Genomic DNA, 19,636 nt, shown 5'->3' with positions numbered 1-19,636 from the left:
AGTACAGGCCCTGCACCGACTTGTGAAACCAATCTGAAGCCCATTTAAAATGCACTATTCAATTTTCATCCATGTGTATCCAATGACGATTTATGTCCTTTTAAAATTGGCCAGTCTCCTCTTGTTGCATGCACGCCATTCCATACCTGTACTACTCTCTGAGTAAAGAAACGACCTACGTCATCTATCCAATATCTATCAAGTCTTAATTTAAAGTTTTATACTCTCTCAATCTAGCCATCATCATTCGAGGTAAAACGGATCTCAATGTCCAACCGATGTAAACGTCTGATCGTATTATACATCCCAATTAAGTCTCCTCTCAATCTTCCTTAACCGAATGAAAACGGCCTCAAGTCCATCAGTGTCTCTCGTAAGACTTTACTTCCATTTCAGGCAACATCCTGGTCAATCTCCTATGAAATCTTCTAAAGTTTGCACATCCATACTCTAATGACGTGACTAGAACAGTATGCAATACTGCAAATGCGGCTGCACCAGATTTCTGTATACGTGCAGCATCACTTCATGGCTCCGAAACTCAGTTCCTCTCATCATAAAAGCTAATACACTGCATACCTTCTTACCAACCATCCGAAACTGAGTGGGAGCTTTCAGGGATTTATGATCATAGATATTGAGATCTCTCTGTTCATCGACACCACCAAGCATCTTACCATTTATCCAGTCCTCTGCATTCCTTTTACGTCTTCCAAAGTCAGTCAGCTCACATTCTTCTACATTAAACTCCATTTGGCAACTCTCAACAGAGCTGTGCAGCTTATCTATGTCCATCTGTAACATACAACATCCTTCATCCGCAGCCACAAATCTGCCAACCTCGTGTCATCCACAAATTTACGAATATATCCTTCTATGTCCTCATTCAGAGCATATATATACAAAATGGCAAACTGCAGTGGCCCAATCAGAGATCGCTGCGGTGCGACACTAGAAACTGAACTCCAGAATGACCACTTCGTATTAACCACAATTTTATGTCTTCTTTCAGTTAACCAATTTCTGTTCCAAACCGCCAAATTACTCTCAATCGCGAGCCTTTGCATTATGTGCAATACCCTACCATGGAAAACATAATCATACACTTTGTTGAAATCCATATGAACCATATCAATAGTTTTTCCCTCATCCACCTCTTTGGATATTTTCTCAAATGACGCTATAAGTTTTGTGAGACACGATCTACCCTTCACAGAACCGTTTTGCCTGTCGGTCATCAACTTGCTCCTTTCTAGTTGATTTTAAATCTCACCTCATAACGTGTTCTAGCAGTTTACCCACATCCGAATTCAAGATCACTGGTCTGGAATGACCAGGATTGTCTCTACTCCGCTTCTTGAAAAAGGGAATGACACTTGGTATACTCCATAGAGTCACAGAGTCAGGGAGATGTACAACATGGAAACAGACCCTTCCGTCAAACCCGTCCATGTTGACCAGGTTTCTCAACTCAATCTAGTTCCGCCTGCCAGCAATCGGCATATATCCCTCCATACCCTTCTTATCCATATACACATCCGGATGCCTCTTAAGTGCTGCAATTGTACCAGCCTCTTCCACTTTCTATGGGACCTCATTTCATTCACATATCACCCTCTGCGTGAAAGAGTTGCCTCTTAGGTCTCTTTTATATCTTTCCCCTCTCACCCCAAACCTATGCCCTTGAGTTCTGTACTCCCACACCCCAGGAAAAAGACTTTGTCTATTTATACTATCCATGCCCCTCATAATTTTGTAAACTTCTAGCACAATTCCTGTCGACAAAAATGACAAAAAGGCCAAAGCCAAAGCTCTGCAACCACCTCCTTTCCACAGAATCCTGGGAAAAATTCCATTTGGCGTAGGAACTTATTTGTTTCCACATTATCCATAATTGCTAACACTCCTTCTTCTGAATCTCAATCCCATCTAGTCTGTTCGCCTGTATCCACTCGACAACACTTTTCAAGCGTGACTACTGACAAGTATATTCATTGTGGACTTCGCCTATTCCGTTTGACTCAATGCATAACTTCCTACTACTTTAGCAATTGGCCCTCATCTTGCTCTTGTCATTCTCTCATTCATAATATATCTAAGGAAAGCCTAAATGGTTGTTTTCGTATCCAATCCTCCAACGACTTGTCATGTCCCTTCTTCGCTCGTCTTAGCTCTCTCCTTCGGGATTTCCTGCCTAGCTTTACCTCCCAAGCGCCCTAACTGAGCTTTCACGTCATTGTCGAACGTTATCCTACTCATTGCACTTTCGTAAACCACGGCTCCATCGCTGTACAAATTTCTCCCTGATGCAATGTCCTTATATAACAACGAATTTGTCCTTCGATTGGGTGTCTTATTAAGTAAGACACCTCAATCAATTTCACATCAATTGGATACGAAACACTACCGATTGGATTTTAAAGATTTCCCTCCCACTTGGAATAACACTAACTCGTTACCTCCGTGAGCAAAACACACGAACATGATAAGCCATTCAGCTGTTCGGACCTCTCTCGCCATTCAACAGGATGTTTTGCTGCCGAGTTGCACATGTCTGCACTGAGGTCTTGTCATGGAAATTTAACAAATCTCACATTTACTGTGAAAACTGAAGTGGTTTTCTAAAATAAATATAGTGCTGAACATTGCAACAGTTTGCAGTCGAGGAGACAACAACTTGTCTTTGTTTGAACTTTGTCAACATTCAAGTAAAGGGAAAACATAAGAACAGTCACTCCACAACAAAGGAATGAAACAAATACAAGTCAAGTCCTCCCAGTCTGTGTCCTCCATAGCGTGACAAGAATGGTAAAAGAATATGTGAATTATGCTCACTGCCCTCACACAAGGCATTTTTGAAAAGTGTATTTGTTCCTCTGCATGCAGAGACTTTTTAAAAAGTTATTTTTCTTTGCTCTCGCTAATATTTGACTCCAGGAAAAGGTAACTTCCACGACAGGCCTCGTCTATCCCTTAACGAGGCAAATCCTCTCTTATTTCAATCTGACAATTTATGGAACGTCTAGTGCAGTTTGTCCTAATATTTTCCAAATGTCTAAACCCCTTCTTGCTTTTCGTGTGTATGTTTGTGAGTGTCTATCGGTGTTCGTGTGTATCTGTGTTAGTGTGAGTGATTATGTATATACAGGTGCATCTCTGTGTGCGTGCCATGTGTGTATCCCCTTGACCGTCTGAGTACGTTTGTGAGTGACAGTGTGTGTGTGAAACTGTTGTATGTCATCGATTCACAGTATGTTCAAGAGTGAGAGTGTATGTGAGTGTTTGCGACTGAGCCATGGGCGCGTATGTCTGTGAGTCAAAGTGTGTGAGTCTATGTGTGTGAGTGTGAGTTGAAGAGAGTGGTTGTGAGTGAATGCGTCTGTGGGAGAGTGTGTGAGACAGAATGTGTGTGTGTGGTTGTTGGGGGGTAATCTCTCACAGAATGGACTGGGTCCAAATTCTGGGCTCAACCCCAGTAGCCAACTGGAACGGAATGACTGTATTCTCCGGACCACTCGATGTGACTGATCACGAAGTTTAGGGGAGAAAGTTCCTTGAAACTTTCAGTTATTTGAACGTTAAGGAGCAGGGATCAGGAGAGCTACTTGGTCAATGGCTCTGTGTTTTCCCTCAATTGAATTGCAATATCACCTTCCCTCTCTCTTCCCCTGACGTATATAATGTGGTGATTTCGGAGAAAATGAGGTCTGCAGTTGATGTAGTCAGAGTTGAAGAATGTGGTGAATGCCATGTCTGTGATACTCACCCCACACATATCGTGAATGCCCGGAATCTTCACGGATAGAATGACCATCTCCATGTGATCTTTAATAAAATCCACGCGCTGTCAGAATCAAGATTTGGAAAGAGGGGAAAATGTTCAGCTGATTACATGCAGATACGTTTTGAATGTTAGACTTTTACCTGTTTCCTCCTCTTCATTTGTCAGCTCGCAAATTGCACGCACCACCGTTTGCATGAAAATACTAGCACACTCTTCTAATTAAAATATTTTGCCTCTAAACTTAAAATGACTCTCTCTTGATTTGGTCCACCCCATCGGCAGAGAAGACCTCAGTGATTTACCTCAACTATGTTCCTTATGATTTACTATATCTCTACATAGAACACACTCATCCTCTTGCACTCCGGGGGAAACATTATTCCAGCAAATCCGGCTTCTCGTTATACCTCAAACCCTGAAATCTAGGTAACATCCTTTCAAATCGTTTATTTCATTCTTCCATAAGTAATATTATCATTCCTGCAGCAGACTGACGAGAATTGTCTACAGTTTTCGACGAGTGACCTCACCAAAGTCTTATGAAGGTCTAACATGACATCTCATCTCCTGTACGCAATGCACTGATCGATGAAGGAACGTGCAGCAAAACCAATTTCATAAATCTGTCTACCAGCGATGTCACTACAACTATCTGCATCATTCCACCCCTTGGTCTCTCTGTTCAAAGCACACCCCAAGCACTACCATACACTGCATAAGTCCGCCCTGGATTGTGTTCCCAACCTCTCACGTTGCACCCTGTTCAGCTTTAGCTCAGAAAGCAATCCCTCCATACCCAGGGATCACCTTGGTAGAACTTCTCTGAAAGGCCTCTAATGAAATGGTGCATTTCCTTAAATAAGGGGGACCAAGTCTGCTCAAGATGCTCCCGATGATTATTTTTGTCCCAGCACATTCCATCTCAATCTCACTGGAACTCACCATCAAATTCAATTCATTAGAGAGCGAAGGGCAGACTTTCTGTTGCAGTGTTTCGATGTCCATACCATCCTCCCATTGCAACTGGAGATTATTGGAGATTTCCACACACTGGAAACAGGTCATTGTAGACAAAACTAGTTTGCAGAGAAATGGGAGAGACACTGATTTAATAGTGAATGTTTCCCACAAACAATCAATACACTTATTTTCATCTTTTAGTTGAGGGCCGGCTGTGGGGCGTGAATTAAATAAAAGAGACGCAGACTACACTGCACCAAATATGCTTCTGACATTCTGTGTTAGTGGGAGTGCGTGCAATTGCAAAATACGTGGAGACGAGACCGTGGTATTGCTTGTGAAACTCAGCAGCTTTTAAAGCATCTGTGCAGTCAGAGAAGGCAGGGTAAAAGTTTCGAGTCAGCTGTACTTCTTCAGAAGATATTCCTGCCTTCATAGACAAATCAAACCATTTTACAAAGATTTTTGAACAAGATTCCGTCAGGACATGCGCCGAATTATGTTGGCCGCGATTGGTTAATCTATTTAACCCGATATGGGCTGATCAGCAGCGAAGTAGGATTGGAAGGGAAAGTTCAAGACACTAAGGTATTTCATAAAGATTTCAAAATTATTTTTCAGTCGATTTCTCTCTCTCTCTCTCTCTCTCTCTCTCTCTCTCTCTCGCTCTCTCTCCCTCCTCACTTCCTCTCGAGCTAACTGTAAAGGAAGTTTCAGAACTGTAAAGGAACATTCAGAGATAGAGAGGTACAGTTAGTAAGTTTGCAGATGACACCAAAATTGGAGGTGTAATGGACATTGATGAGGGTTGCCACAGATTACAAAGGGATCTGGACCAGATGGGCTAATGGGCTCAGAAATGGCAGATGGAGTTTAATTCAGATAAAGGCGAGGTGTTGCATTTTGGGAAATCAAATCTTAGCAGGACATATACACGTAATGGCAAGGTCCTAGGTTGTGTTGCTGAACAAGCAGACATTGAAGTGCAGGCTCATAAACCGACTGACTCCCACAGCTATCTGGACTACACCTCCTCCCACCCTACCCCCTGTAAAAACTCCATCCCATATTCCCAAGTCCTTCGTCTCTGCCGCATCTGCTTCCAGGAGGACCAGATCCAACACCGCACAGCTCAGATGGCCTCCTTCTTCAAGGACCGCAGATTCCCCCAAACATGATCGACGATGCCCTCCACCGCATCTCCTCCACTTCCCGCTCCTCCGCCCTTGAGCCCCGCTCCTCCAACCGCCAGCAAGGCAGAACCCCACTGGTTCTCACCTCCCGCCCCACCAACCTCCGTATACAACGTATCATCCACCGTCATTTCTGCCACCTCCAAACGGACCCCACCACCATGGATATAATTCCCTCCCCTTCCCTATCTGCGTTCCGCAAAGTCCACTCCCTTCGTGACTCCCTCGTCAGGTCCACACCCCCCACCAACCCAACCTCCACTCCAGGCACCTTCTCCTGCAACCGCAGGAAATGTAAAACTTGTGCCCACACCACCTCCCTCACTTCGCTCCAAGGCCCCAAGGGATCCTTCCACATCCGCCACAAGTTCACCTGTACCTCCACACACATCATCTGTTGCATCTGCTGCACCCGATGTGGCCTCCTCTACATTGGGGAGACGGGCCGCTTACTTGCGGAACGCTTCAGAGAGCACCTCAGGGACGCCCAGACCAACCAACCCAACCACCCCGTGGCTCAGCACTTTAACTCTCCCTCCCACTCCACCGAGGACATGCAGGTCCTTGGACTCCTCCACCGGCAAAACATAACAATGCGATGGTTGGAGGAAAAGCGCCACATCTTCTGCCTGGGAACCCTCCAACCACAAGGGATGAACTCAGATTTCTCCAGTTTCCTCATTTCCCCTCCCCCCACCTTGTCTCAGTCGGTTCCCTCAACTCAGTACCATCCTCCTAACCTGCAATCTTCTTCCTAACCTCTCCGCCCCCACCCCACTCCGGCCTATCACCCTCACCTTGACCTCCTTCCACCTATCACATCTCCATCGCCCCTCCCCCAAGTCCCTCCTCCCTACCTTTTATCTTAGCCTGCTTGGCACCCTCTCCTCATTCCTGATGAAGGGCTTATGACCGAAACGTCGAATTTCCTACACGTTTCACTTACTGCCTGGAAATTAAACATCAACTAGAAGACTGTGCCACAATAGAGCTGGCGAATTGTTCTCATCTAAAGGATGACAATTTCTCACTTTGTCTGATTGTTACTGGGATACTTCTTCCCCTCGGGCTCCTGCTTTACGATTAGGGCCAGCGTCTTGATTTGGGTTGAGGGTGAAGCCCACTCAAGTATTCCATGCTGAATCTGTGCCCTGCTACAGAAGATGGGTTTTCACACATCTTGAGAAAAGGAATCTTTGTTGGGGCCGTGGAGTGAGGATGGAGGTAAAGGTATTTCAGGGTCCACCCTTTGAAAGAAGATTTTGCTCTTTATATCGGTTTACCCACTGTCCTACTGGCCATTAACATTCGACGGGGCAGGGCTCCGAGGGTCTGATTCACAACGCCTTTAAGATACAAACCCGCAACGTTGAAATAAGAACAATTAAACGGACAGAGGCCATGCGGAGAGAAATCTGGTGTACCCAGCACAGCACTGTGTGCTTACAGTGCTAAGAGAGAACTACATATCAGATTGACCATCTTCCAAGCAAGACTATTCACAGATGTGCCGATATAAATACTCGAAGAGAGGGAGGTAGAAACAGAATTCCAGTTTAAACATCGTGTGAATTTCATGCAGGGGGAGTACCGACTGCCTAGAAAGAACCAGTTAATGGTGCTATCCTCGACTAACTTGCGAATTTGAAGACAGGAAGATGACTGATCCCGAGAACTGATTGTTCCTGTCATGGGTGACTGGCACTGTATTGTGTTGCAAAGCTGGCACATTGAAGGAAACACCATGTACCCATCTTCATTTTAAAGACGGGAAGAATTCGATCAGATGGAGACCGAAAATAATGCTGCTCTGAAGGTCAGAACACTGGCATAATTTGGTAAAACTCTCTCATCTTTCCTACATTTCCCCAGCCTTTTCCCAAATCTAAATTCAAAAATGGATGCTGTACATTTCTCCATCTATTTCCCAACTCTGAACTCAGTAGTAAGAAATCCCTGATTCGGGACAGCCCTAATTCGTGCTGTGTACTCGGCATGATCAGTGAATCATATTTTCTAAGTTCGCCCTACATTTTTACTCACTGACAACACCAATGAAAATGAAACGTTTCCATTTGCAAACAGTGAAGATGTTCTGAAGAAGAATCGAAAAGTTAAATCTCTCTCTCTCTCTCTCAAGCATCCTCCCTCCCGAGCCCCGGCGAGGTTGATGCCTCGCTTGCAAGTTTTTTTTTAATCGATTGCTGCTCGGTTAACCATCCCATGGACTGGGGCAGTTTCTGAAACCGAATATCGAATTGTGAATTTCTGGATTTCACTGACACAGATCGTGATTGAATTTGAGACTTTCTACGTTATTGTGTGGATGCCATAAACAGACATAGAGGGTGGAGAGTAAGGTTAGAAAAAAAGGAGATGAGCTTATCAGCGCGAACCTCATGAATAATGGAGCAGTCTTGAGAGGCTGAATGACAGGATAATTTGTATTATTGAAATGTTTTGCATTATATTCAAACAACCGAGGGCAGGACTTATACAACCATAATTAGTACTTTGGGCAGTGTTGGAGAACAGACTAATAATGGGTATGGGTGCATATTTCTTCCTGAAGAACTGCATGAAGTACTGGTCGTCGTCACCTGGGTGATACGATTGCGGTCGAGAGAGTTCCGAAGAGATTTATCAAAAGGTTGCTGGAAATGAAATGCTTGAGTAATAACGAGAGCCTGGAATCGTTTTCACTTCTGTGTTGGTGGTGGAGGGGTGACCTTGCGTAATTTTAATTATCATGAGGGGCAAAAATAAGATAAATGGCAGGTATGCTCTCCTCCTGGTGGGAAACGTGAAGTAAAAGCGTTTTTTTTAAGTGAATAGCGCTAAGTTAAAAAATACTGAGACGTACTCTTCTTAATCAGGAAATGGTTTATGTTTGCAATGAGCTTACAAAGGAAGTCTTGGGTGTGTGTACAGATACAAGTCTTAGAAGGCATTTGGATCGGTACATGAGCAGCGTTTCGACGGGTTCTGAACAGGAGTAGGCAGGTGGGAGCAGTTTAGTGTGAATTATGGTTGTAATGGACTGGTTGGACTCAAATGTCTGATTCTGTGCTGTACGACTCTATGCCTTAAATTGGTTTCAGTCATAGAATCATAGAGATGTACAGCACAGGAACAGACCCCTCGGTCACACCCGTCCATGCTGATCAGATATCCAACCTAATCTAGTCCCACCTGCCAGCACACGTCACATATCCCCCCAAATCCTTCCTATTCACATAACCATTCAAATACCTCTTAAATGTTGCAATTGTACCAGCCTCCACCACAAAATAGTGCCTTGGTTTTTGATGAGGTTTCCACACTGGGGTGTCGCTTTGTTTCATTAGACCGTCACAGGAGTTATGTGGAAGAGAAACCGGCAATTACAGTTCTTCAGAATTGTTTTGGATACTGTTGCAGGACAGCCTTTTCGGTGGTAAGCTATTGGGCTCCAAGTCTGCTCACATTGGTCATAAGATAAGGGGCGTGGGGGAAAAGAGCACAGAATTGGTCCCTGGGATCTCCATAACTGTGAGAAAGATAGAACATTCTGGAAAAATGAGACAATCTAAAACTGGTCCCGTTGCCTTCCAGGTGCTCTTGTTTGTGAAGTCTCACATCGTGCTTTCGGAATCCTTAAGGGGGACGGGGAGCAATTTCAAGTCTTGTTCCACATCGGCACCACCGACATGGTTGGAAAGGGATGGGGATATAAGGCAGAAACTCAGGGAGCTAGGTTGAAAGCTTAGAACTAGAACAAACAGGTTCGCTGTCTTTGGTTTGTTACCAGTATCACGTGATAACGAGACAAGGAAAAGAGTAAAGGGAAAGAGATGGGTTAAACGAGTGACTACAGGGATGGTGGACGAATTCTGATATTTGCGTCTCATTCAAGTTAGGTTGATCCTGTGAAAGCGGTATGGTTTACACCCGAAGCAGATTAGATTAGATTACTTACAGTTTGGTAACAGGCCCTTCGGGCCTGTCCACACCAACCCACCAAAGCGCAACCCACCCATACCCCTGCATTTACCCCTATCTAACACTACGGGCAATTTAGCATGGCCAATTCACCTGACCCGCACATCTTTGGACTGTGGGAGGAAACCGGAGCACCCGGAGGAAACCCACGCAGACACGGGGAGAACGTGCAAACTCCACACAGTCAGTCGCATGAGTCGGGAATTGAACCCGGGTCTCAGGCGCTGTGGGACAGCAGTGCTAACCACTGTGCCACCGTGCCACCCACATTTCATAAATAAGGTTAGAAGGTCATAAGAATGTTACGGCATGGAGAAAGGTGATTTGAAATGTGTCGACCTCAACGCCTGGAGCATCTACAAAATCGTGGGACACCTTGCAGCATGTGTTTTCGAAATTGTGGTGATTTCGGAGATGTGGATAGAGCAGGGACAGTTATGACTGTTGCAGCCTACGGGAAAAATGGCAAAATATACTTGAAATGCTCTGGTGATGCAATTGTAACGAAGGGGATAAGGGATTCCCAAACTTAATTTCCATACTGTCGGAGAATATGAGGTCAACCTAATGCTCTTGAGTGTGGCTGTGTGCTGGAACAGTGCAGCTTGCCTCAGCTGCAGTGGTTTGGGTCCGCCTGTTGACATGAGCACTGTACCAGCACTCAGCGTTAGTAGCCTCGCAAGCCACTCTGGGAATGAACCTTTGTCAATCAGTGTTCAGTCTTTCCCAAGAGGAACAACAACTTGAGCAAGACCAGAATTACTGAGTTGCATTTCGATGGCACATATCCACTTGCGAAGTGATCGTTTGAGAAAATGTATTCAGTGTGAATTACATCTCGAACTAGTAATGAGCTCCAGAGGATAAGGAGATAAATATTTATGGGAAATATTCCAGCGTAAGTTCATATTGACATCGATTTCATAAAATTCGTTCAGAAATTCACCACCCCGAAACCGACCACATTCTGTTGGAAAATCTGCCATTTTGTTTCCGACGGAGAATGGACAAATGTGTGGTCGGCCTACCAAGTGTTAATGTATTATTACAGATCATTACAATGTCTATTACATATCAGAAATTAAAGCAAAATTTATAAAGGCAGAGCACACCACATTCTGTCCCACCACAGAATGACTTTGAAATCAGCGACACTATGTCAGAAATAGTAACGTAATTTGTTAGACATACTTGGCCCAGTTTTCGACTTTTGGATCTAAAATGATAAGTTTCCCAAATATTGGCAGGATGCTTGAAATGCGTACGCCAACTCAAGGACGATTGTTGTGGGCCACTGGTTCAGTCACTTTTTTTTCTATGCACTGAAATTACTCCACAGAGACCGATATCTGAATACCCAGACACTGTTCATGGCAAGTGCATAACAACATGACATAATTTCGCCTTCCCCAGAGCGACCTCTCAAACTGAAAAGAACCTCCCACACTGTAATTGTATCTGCCAGCCGAGAATCCCTAGCAAGATCACATAACATGATATTCTATGATGTCCACCCCTTTGAACTCGCTGTCATCCATACAATTCAGCTATCAGTAGCTCATCACACATAGAAGTAACTCATAAGCAAACGCGTGGAATAAGCTAATTCAGTGGCATTGATTGCCTAACTTGCAAATGTAGCAGCAGGATGACATACTTATTTTTAACTGTCTCAAAGAGAGAGAGAGAGAGACAGACAGACAGACAGACAGACAGACAGACAAACAGAGATACTTGCAGCTTGCACCCACAACAGATACTGAAAGCTAAAGCTAAAATGTTAATGCTGTGCGTGACCTGATAAATTTATGTTTCTTCTCCTGTGTCAAAATAAATACAAGGACTCAACACCTGGCATTTGTGCGGCATGTTCATTTCCTGGCATTTGTGTGGCGTGGAAGTTAGTTACCAACTCTCAATCCATCTTAAGTTCTTCCCAGACTATGCTTCATTTGGGCATTGATTGCTTCAGAATGTGTGAACAATTGATTACGAAATGAGAACTTGTTTTACCTTGACAGGAATATTAATTCGTATCTACTAAATATGTAACACATGTGTTTGAAATCAGAAAATGAATGATGTGAGCACACCGAGTTGAGTGCCTTTCTCTTTGTAATGTGAGAATGAATGTGCGCGCTCTCTTGCCAACATGAGTTTGTTAGAATGGTGTTTCACAAACAGTTGTTAACCATCATTGAGCTCCTTAAGTCTTTGTTTTTATTGTTTCATCAAGCAAAAGCAGCATATGTGGGTGGAGTCACGCTCACCAAGACCCAGGGTTATAGTTTTCCCTTCAGTTTAAGTTGGGGTGGGATTTGGAGAGAGATCGAATCTGATGGACATAAATTTGTCCCCTCTCCTAAACAAAAAAAAACCTTGCGTACTCTACCTGCTACTAGAGCGTTAATTTCTTTTCTCGGTTGTCCTTTCTCCATTAATTGGAGATAGCAGATTTACAAAAAACATCAGTGTTTCTGAGAGCACAAAACAGGCAATGCTGGAAAAACACAGCAGGGTTTGCAGCACCTCGAGAGGAAAAACACAGTTAACGTTGTGGATCTAGTCACATTTTCTCAGAACTCATGCTCTGATGTGATTTTGCTAATTTTAACAGTTGAGGTTTAGTTTGCCTTTTAATGAAGTTAAAGTGAGGCCGATTCTGTATTGTTTGTTGTATGTTAACTGTTTTGAAAGAAAAACCTTGCACATTCGTTCCTCTTTAACTCAATAAATGGTAGAGTCTGGGCTATCTTCTTGATATGTTTTGAAGTGATTTTGTCCATTTAGTAACATATACCGCAGCTTTAACAGGGCTACAATGCCCATGTTGCAGTTTGACTAAATATGCATCGGACAAAAGTTTAAAGTCTGACTGAAAAACTGCAGGCAGAGAATGGAATCGGTCTGGCTCCGTGAGTGAGTGCTCTACATATGACAAATGAAACAGCAACATTTTAAAATGAAATTTTTTTAAAAATGCTGTGCCCAAGCTGTAAAATCCTAAAAAAAAAACAAATAAACTGCGAGAGAAACCCGTCGAGTCTGTCAGAGAAAGAAGGGATAAATTTCGAGTCTGGAGACTCTTAATCAGTACTACCTGTAAAATGAATGGAGATCATGAAGCTGCCCTTTCATAGTTAATGGATTGCTCCTTCATGAACTCCACAATGTGCATTTCGCTTCGGATAGTTTCGATAATGATATTATTTTTTTTTACATTTCTTGAGTAATTTAAGCCATGTTTTTGAAAACAGTATCAAAGCCGCTGACATAACGCTTTTGCTCAAGGAAGTGGAACTAATAGTAATGATGAGATGGACATCAGTGTCAGTGGGAATTTATTCCATGTCTATTTCAAGGCCCATTTAAGAGAATCAGTTGAGAGGGCCTTGCTAAACTATCGCTTAGAAACAAATTCATGCAGATGCTTATTCAAGAAATGGAACATGCTTTAATTGATGAGGTAGAAAGCATTTACTACATGATTCTAGCAGCTGTTGCAATCACCAGTAAGTTTCCTTCTCAGCTGCTGATGCTGAATATTGGTGTGAACTCTGTTTCTGTTCTTAATAGCAGTTCTCACTGAATTTATCTCAAACGTGCGTGTTGTGCCTAAGAATTGACCAAAAGCCGTTACTCTGTTCACAAAATATTTTTTTCAAACAGGAATGCATTTTATCTGCAACGAGTTTGATTTGTTAAGATCCAACATTCAGAGTAATAGTTGAACGAAAAGGGGGAAATTATTTCTTCAGAAATGGGGTAATTTTTCGTTCTTTCGGGGGCAGTCTGATATTTCAGAATACTGTGCTTCACAGGGTAGGGAGCACAATTTTTTTTTCAAAAAAAGAATCATGAAGGAGGAGTTCTTGATAACCAATGAGGTGAATGCTTAGTGGGGATATTCAGAAGTATACAGAAATGTAGAGCTGACGATAAAACTGCATCAGTCATCTATTTATCGGAGACGAAATCAAGCTCTAAGGACTAAGTGAGCAACTCATTTTTGTTTCTTTGGTATGTTCAATGTGTTAATGAAGTTTTGTTTTTCTTGTGTATTTGTGTTGACAAAAGGCTTCTGTCCAAGAGTCAGGAGCAGAGAATCTCTGATTGTCACTTTCTTTGATTTGTGAGTTTCACGATTAGAATTAAGTTTGAGATAAGACTGTGAATTTCAGAGTTGAAATACAGATGCAAAATCGCAAATAGGAGTGTCTGAGAACGAGTGACAGTGAAGGATCGAGAATAAAGTAGAGGGACATGAAGAGATGAAAATATATTGAGATGGATGGGAGAAGCTGTGTAAACAATAACCAATGCACAATAATTCACTGGAGAATCTGCGTTTTTGTTTCCAGTTAGAATATCGTCTTATTGTATTGGTATTTCAAGTTGGCCTCACTTGCTGCATTTTTAAAAAAAATTCCTTTCACTGTGTCAGTTTCTTCCATCAATATGTCACTACTCAGAAGTTTAAACTGCATTTGTCAACACGTAGGACAATTCTTCATAGCCCAGAACTTTGAAACTTCGCATAAAAAAATGTTGTTCAAACAGAAATCAGGAAACCACCACTCTGATGTGCTGGAATATAATTTAATTCCACACCAATCGGTTGTGTGGAATTATTAAACATGTTTTGTACACTTAAGATACTTGTTCACTAACATCAAAGCCCACAGAGATTAATGATTGATCTAGCTCCTGAAACATTTACTGTAAGTTCATTTGAATGAAACACTGTTGCAATATAGCCCTTTACAGATTCCCCAGTGTGGAAAGGGACTATTGACACAACACGTTCACACGGATCCACTGAAGAGTGACCCACCCAGACCCATTTATCTACGCTGTTACTGTTGATTTACCACGGAATTTTGCAATAAATCTGCACATCACTAAACACTATGGCTAATTCAGCTTACATGCACACCTTTGGATTGTGGGAGAAAACGCAGGTACACAGCGGAGAATATTTCTTTATCTTCTTTTGCACACATGGAATACCTACACTCTGGATAAAGGACATTTGGAACAATAAGTCATTACTGACCCTGCGATAGGCATTCAATTACCCTGTACTATTCTTCACTATTGCAGCTAAATTACACATCGCTGAACACGACGGACAGCTTCGCTTGGCCAATTCTCCTGAGTGCACGTCTTTGGAATTTGGAAGGAAAAGCACCTGAACATGGCGAGAACGTTGGAACTCTAAACAGACAGTCACCCCAACTTGACAACTGAACCACGTTTCCGAGGTTGAGAAGCAGCAGTGCCAACCACTGAGCCACCGTGCCACTGAGCTTTCTTTCCATTAAATTATAAGCACAAGTGGTGGAAGTATGGTAGCAGTACAGATTTCGTGATCAAAGTGCCTTTAATGATACCGACATTAATTTAAATCCATTCATGTCAAGGACAATTTGAATTTAATGAAAAAGAATCGAACAATGTCAGATTTTCTCCTTGTTTCCTTTAGTCGAGGAAGTGAATTGGCCGACATTTGTCTCCAGTAGAGCCAAAAAAAAAACACGTACTGCAGATGCCGAAATCCAGGGTAGACAAGCAGGAGGCGGGAAGAATAAAGCAATCCAGGCAGCATCAGCAGATGGAGAAATCAACCTTTCAGGTGTAACACTCCTTCAGGCCTGAGGAGGGTGCAAACACACCTGCAGATGAAGGAGAGTGGTGGGAGATGTGGCCGGTGTGATGAGTTCAGTACAGGTGTACACAAGTGGAGGACACGACGTGTTTGCTCGTTGACTAGCAATGCAATAGTTAGGACTCTGCAAGAAATTGTTGATTAGAGGAAAGAAAGAGAGGCGGAGAGGACTGGAACTGGCGTTAGGGGATAGAAAGGGAAGCTGCTTGAAAGTTAAAAAAGGAAACCTTATTGTTGAGTCTCCAGGCTGTCAGGCTGGATACAATAAAATAAGCTGGAGAAGGGGCAGATGAACACCTGTCTCAATGGGATGGACTTTTTGGGGCCTAAGATGGAGGTGAAGGAGTGGTGATGCCAATAGGTTTTCCTAGTGCTACGGTCGAAGGGGAGGGTGCCTGGGGCTTCGAAAGTCTTTCTGGGGCAAGTGGTGTGAAAATAAATTGGAATGTAACGGGACATTTAGTATGCAGGGACGGGTGGGAAGAGCAAGATATTCTTCGTGGTGGTGTCTAATTAGAACTGATAGAAGTGCTTGAGAATGATAGGTTGGATGTGGAGACTGGTCGAGTGGGATTTGAGGACAAGGGTGAAACTTTATCATGGATTTAAACGGAATTTAGTGCAGTGGATTGGGGGATGGAAGAGGTGCGGTTGAAGTCTGTCTGGATGACCAAAGTGGTGAATAACACGTTGATCAAAATAGGTGGTCTTCTGTAATGTTTGTGAAGAGTATGTATCCAATACAAGCAGATGCCCTGTACTCTGAGGAATTGGGATAATTGAGTGTACCTCTATCAGGTTATTAGTAAGGAAGATGTGTTGTGCACGGAGAGATGAGTGCCCGTGGGTCTACAGTAATCTTCCGTCTGGGACTGTACCCGAGATCGAAATGGAGATGTCAGGACACGGCGAGTGGTGTCCGAGATGGACCAAGTTTGTCTCCAGCTATGGGACAAATTGCAAACTGTCTGGAAGCAATTGTGGATGACTAATAAAAACTAACGCAGATAGATTTTCCATGCATGAACTATTGATAAAATATTTGCATTCCTGCTTCAATGATTCTGAAAGAGCAGCTTCTATCAAACTGTTTTCACTGCAGTTTCATAACCCTTGCTTTCTTTAGAAAACAAATCTGCGATTCAAATGTCTAAATTCAATTCTCGCATTCCTCATGCCTTTGGAGATCACAGTCTCTCGTTCGACATAACATCGAAATTTGGAATCAATTGCCATCAATCTTGCCCAGCTTTGAAACTGGTGCCAAATGTGAATTTGTACTATTGAATGGTATGACTGAGAAAACATCCTGTCAGTCACATACCTCACAGCATTTTACTTCAGCCATTCAAATGGGTCTCATGCATTTTTAATCATTTATGGTACTGAGTAAGTAAATACTGAGCAACATTTTTATCAAAGAAAATTTGATAGAAATAGTGACCAAAATATCATTTTTCATCATAGAAGGGGCCGAAAATGATTAAAATTTCAACCCAGACAATGTTAATTGCCACTTGGACTCTGCATATCATCACAAAGTTCCAATTATGCTTCTACCTGTTTGAATGAAACTATTTTAAGCGGAATCCTGTTCGCTGAAAGTGTTCATTGATCCTGTCAGATACCTTGATTGATAAAACTTTTCATCCCTTCCAGAATTCGTTGAATTTTATTTCAGCCATCCATACAGATCTCGTGCATTTTTTTCCTCAGTTAGGGATTGTGTAAATAATTAAAATGTTATCTTTCTTTTGAACCAAAGGAAATTAACCGCCAATACTAATCCAATCTTTTCTCTTCATTGAAGGTGCAGAAAATGAACAAAATAACTGCACAAAAGAGAAAATGCTGGAAAATCTCAGTAGGTCTGGCAGCATCTGTAAGGAGAGAAAAGAGCTGACGTTTCGAGTCCAAATGTCTCTCTGCCAAAGATTTGACAAAGTGTCAGTTAGACTCGAAACGTCAGCTCTTTTCTCTCCTTACAGATGCTGCCAGAGCTGCTGAGATTTTCCAGCGTTTTCTCTTTTGATTTCAGGTTTCAGCATCCGCAGTAATTTGTTTTTATCTTCTTTCAAGCTAGACAATTTCATTTTGTCTTTGTATTCGCATCAAATCAGAACGCTCTGGCTTTTTTTTGTCACTTCCAATTAAACTCAGGAGAGTTGTCATCCAGTTCCCTGCGGGATCTGTTCTTTGCTTAACTGTATCTATCACCATATCCTGGTCATTTTCACGCGCCTTATACTGAGGTGGATAGCTGCAATTTGTTTCCTACTCATTACACCGACTTGTTTTCTCACGACCTGTTTGGTTTTGCAGCCACAGTTGTTTCTCTCTGGCTCACTGTGACTGCCATCTTTGATCGATTTGTGGTTACTTGATGTGAGAAGCTCGAAAACAATACAGGCCCTTCAGCCCTCGATGCTGCGCCGACCTGAGAAACTCATTTGAAGCCCATCTAACCTATACCATTCCATTTCCATCCATATGTCTACCAGATGACCATTTAAATGCCCGTAAAATTGTCGAATCTACGAATGTTTCAGGCAGGCCGTTCTGCACTCGAAATGCTCTCTGAGTTAAGAAAGTATCTCTGACACCTGTCCTGGAGCAAATTAACTCTCAATTCGAAGCTATATCTCCACGTGCTAACCATCAAATCTGAATAAAAATGTCCTTACTGTCTACCCAAACTAAACCACTGAGTTTTTTTATATATTTCATTTCAGTCACCTTTCAATCTTATTCTCTCTAATGAAAATAGCCTCAAGTCACTCAACCTTTCCTCATCATATCTTCCTCTATACCAAGCAACATCCGAGTAAATCTCCTCTGAACCCTTTCCAAATAATCCACATCTTATCTGTACTGCAGTAAACAGAAGTGTACATAATACTCATAGTGAGGCAGCACCAGAGTTTTGCACAGCTGCACACGACCTCATAGTTCTGAAACTCAATTTCTCTAACAATAGCAACTAATACAGCGCATGCCTTCCCAACAAGCCCATCAATGGTGGCAACAACTTTTCACGATCTTTGTATACCCAGGTACACTGAGATTTGCTGTTCATGGACACTGTCAAGGCCATTAACCCAGTTCCCGAGATATCAGTTACTCCTTTCAAAGTGAATAAGATCATACTTTTCCGAAATTAAACTCCATTTGCAACATTCGCCCCGGTTCTGCAGCTTAACTGTATCCCTTTGTATCCTGCAACATTCTTCGGCATAACCCACAACTCTATCAACCGTCTTGTCATCCGAAAATTGACTAAACCTTCCTTTTATGCTCTCATTCAGGTCATTTGTAATAAGGAAAAACAACAGTTGCACCAAAACAGATCATTGAGGTACACCACTCCTAACCGACTCCTATGAGGATTTCCTATGAACCAGCACTTTTTTCTTTCTTTCAGCTAACCTATTTCTGATCCAAACCACTAAATCACCCCAAATCCCTTGCCTCCGCATTTTAGGCAATATCCTACTGTGAGGAACCTAAACAAACGATTTGGTGAAATCCACATCCACCACATCAACCGTTTTACCCACATCGGCATGTTTGCCGATCTTCTCAAAGAACTCAATGAAGTTTGTGAATAACGACCTACTCTCCTCAAAACCGTGCTGACAATCGTTAATCAACGTATTTCTTTCTTAATGATAAGAAATCCGATCTCTTGTATTTTTTTCCAAGACTTATCAACAAACGAAGAAAGGGTCACCTTTCTATATAGTCCAGAGTGGTGTCCATTCCTGTTTTTGAACAAGGGGACAACATTTTCTATTCTCCAGTCTTCTGTCACTATTCCTGTCGACAATGACGACATTGTTCGAACAAATGTGAGCGTCCTGGGCTGCTTCAAAACTCTTCGCTGGCGCTTTGCACAGGATGATCGATTTATGATTGTTAGTGTTCCCTGATAATGAGATTGAAACTTATCTTTGCTGATTCCGCATCATGGAAAGTAAGTGTCAGGTTTGATTTCATATTAATTTATTTTCTCCCGTTCTTTCTTGTTATACTGGTCGACGTTCTGACAGT

The sequence above is a fragment of the Hemiscyllium ocellatum genome, unplaced genomic scaffold (assembly GCF_020745735.1).
Source record: "Hemiscyllium ocellatum isolate sHemOce1 unplaced genomic scaffold, sHemOce1.pat.X.cur. R4, whole genome shotgun sequence".
Classification (NCBI taxonomy): domain Eukaryota; kingdom Metazoa; phylum Chordata; class Chondrichthyes; order Orectolobiformes; family Hemiscylliidae; genus Hemiscyllium; species Hemiscyllium ocellatum.
Note: the sequence above shows the minus strand (reverse complement) of the source record.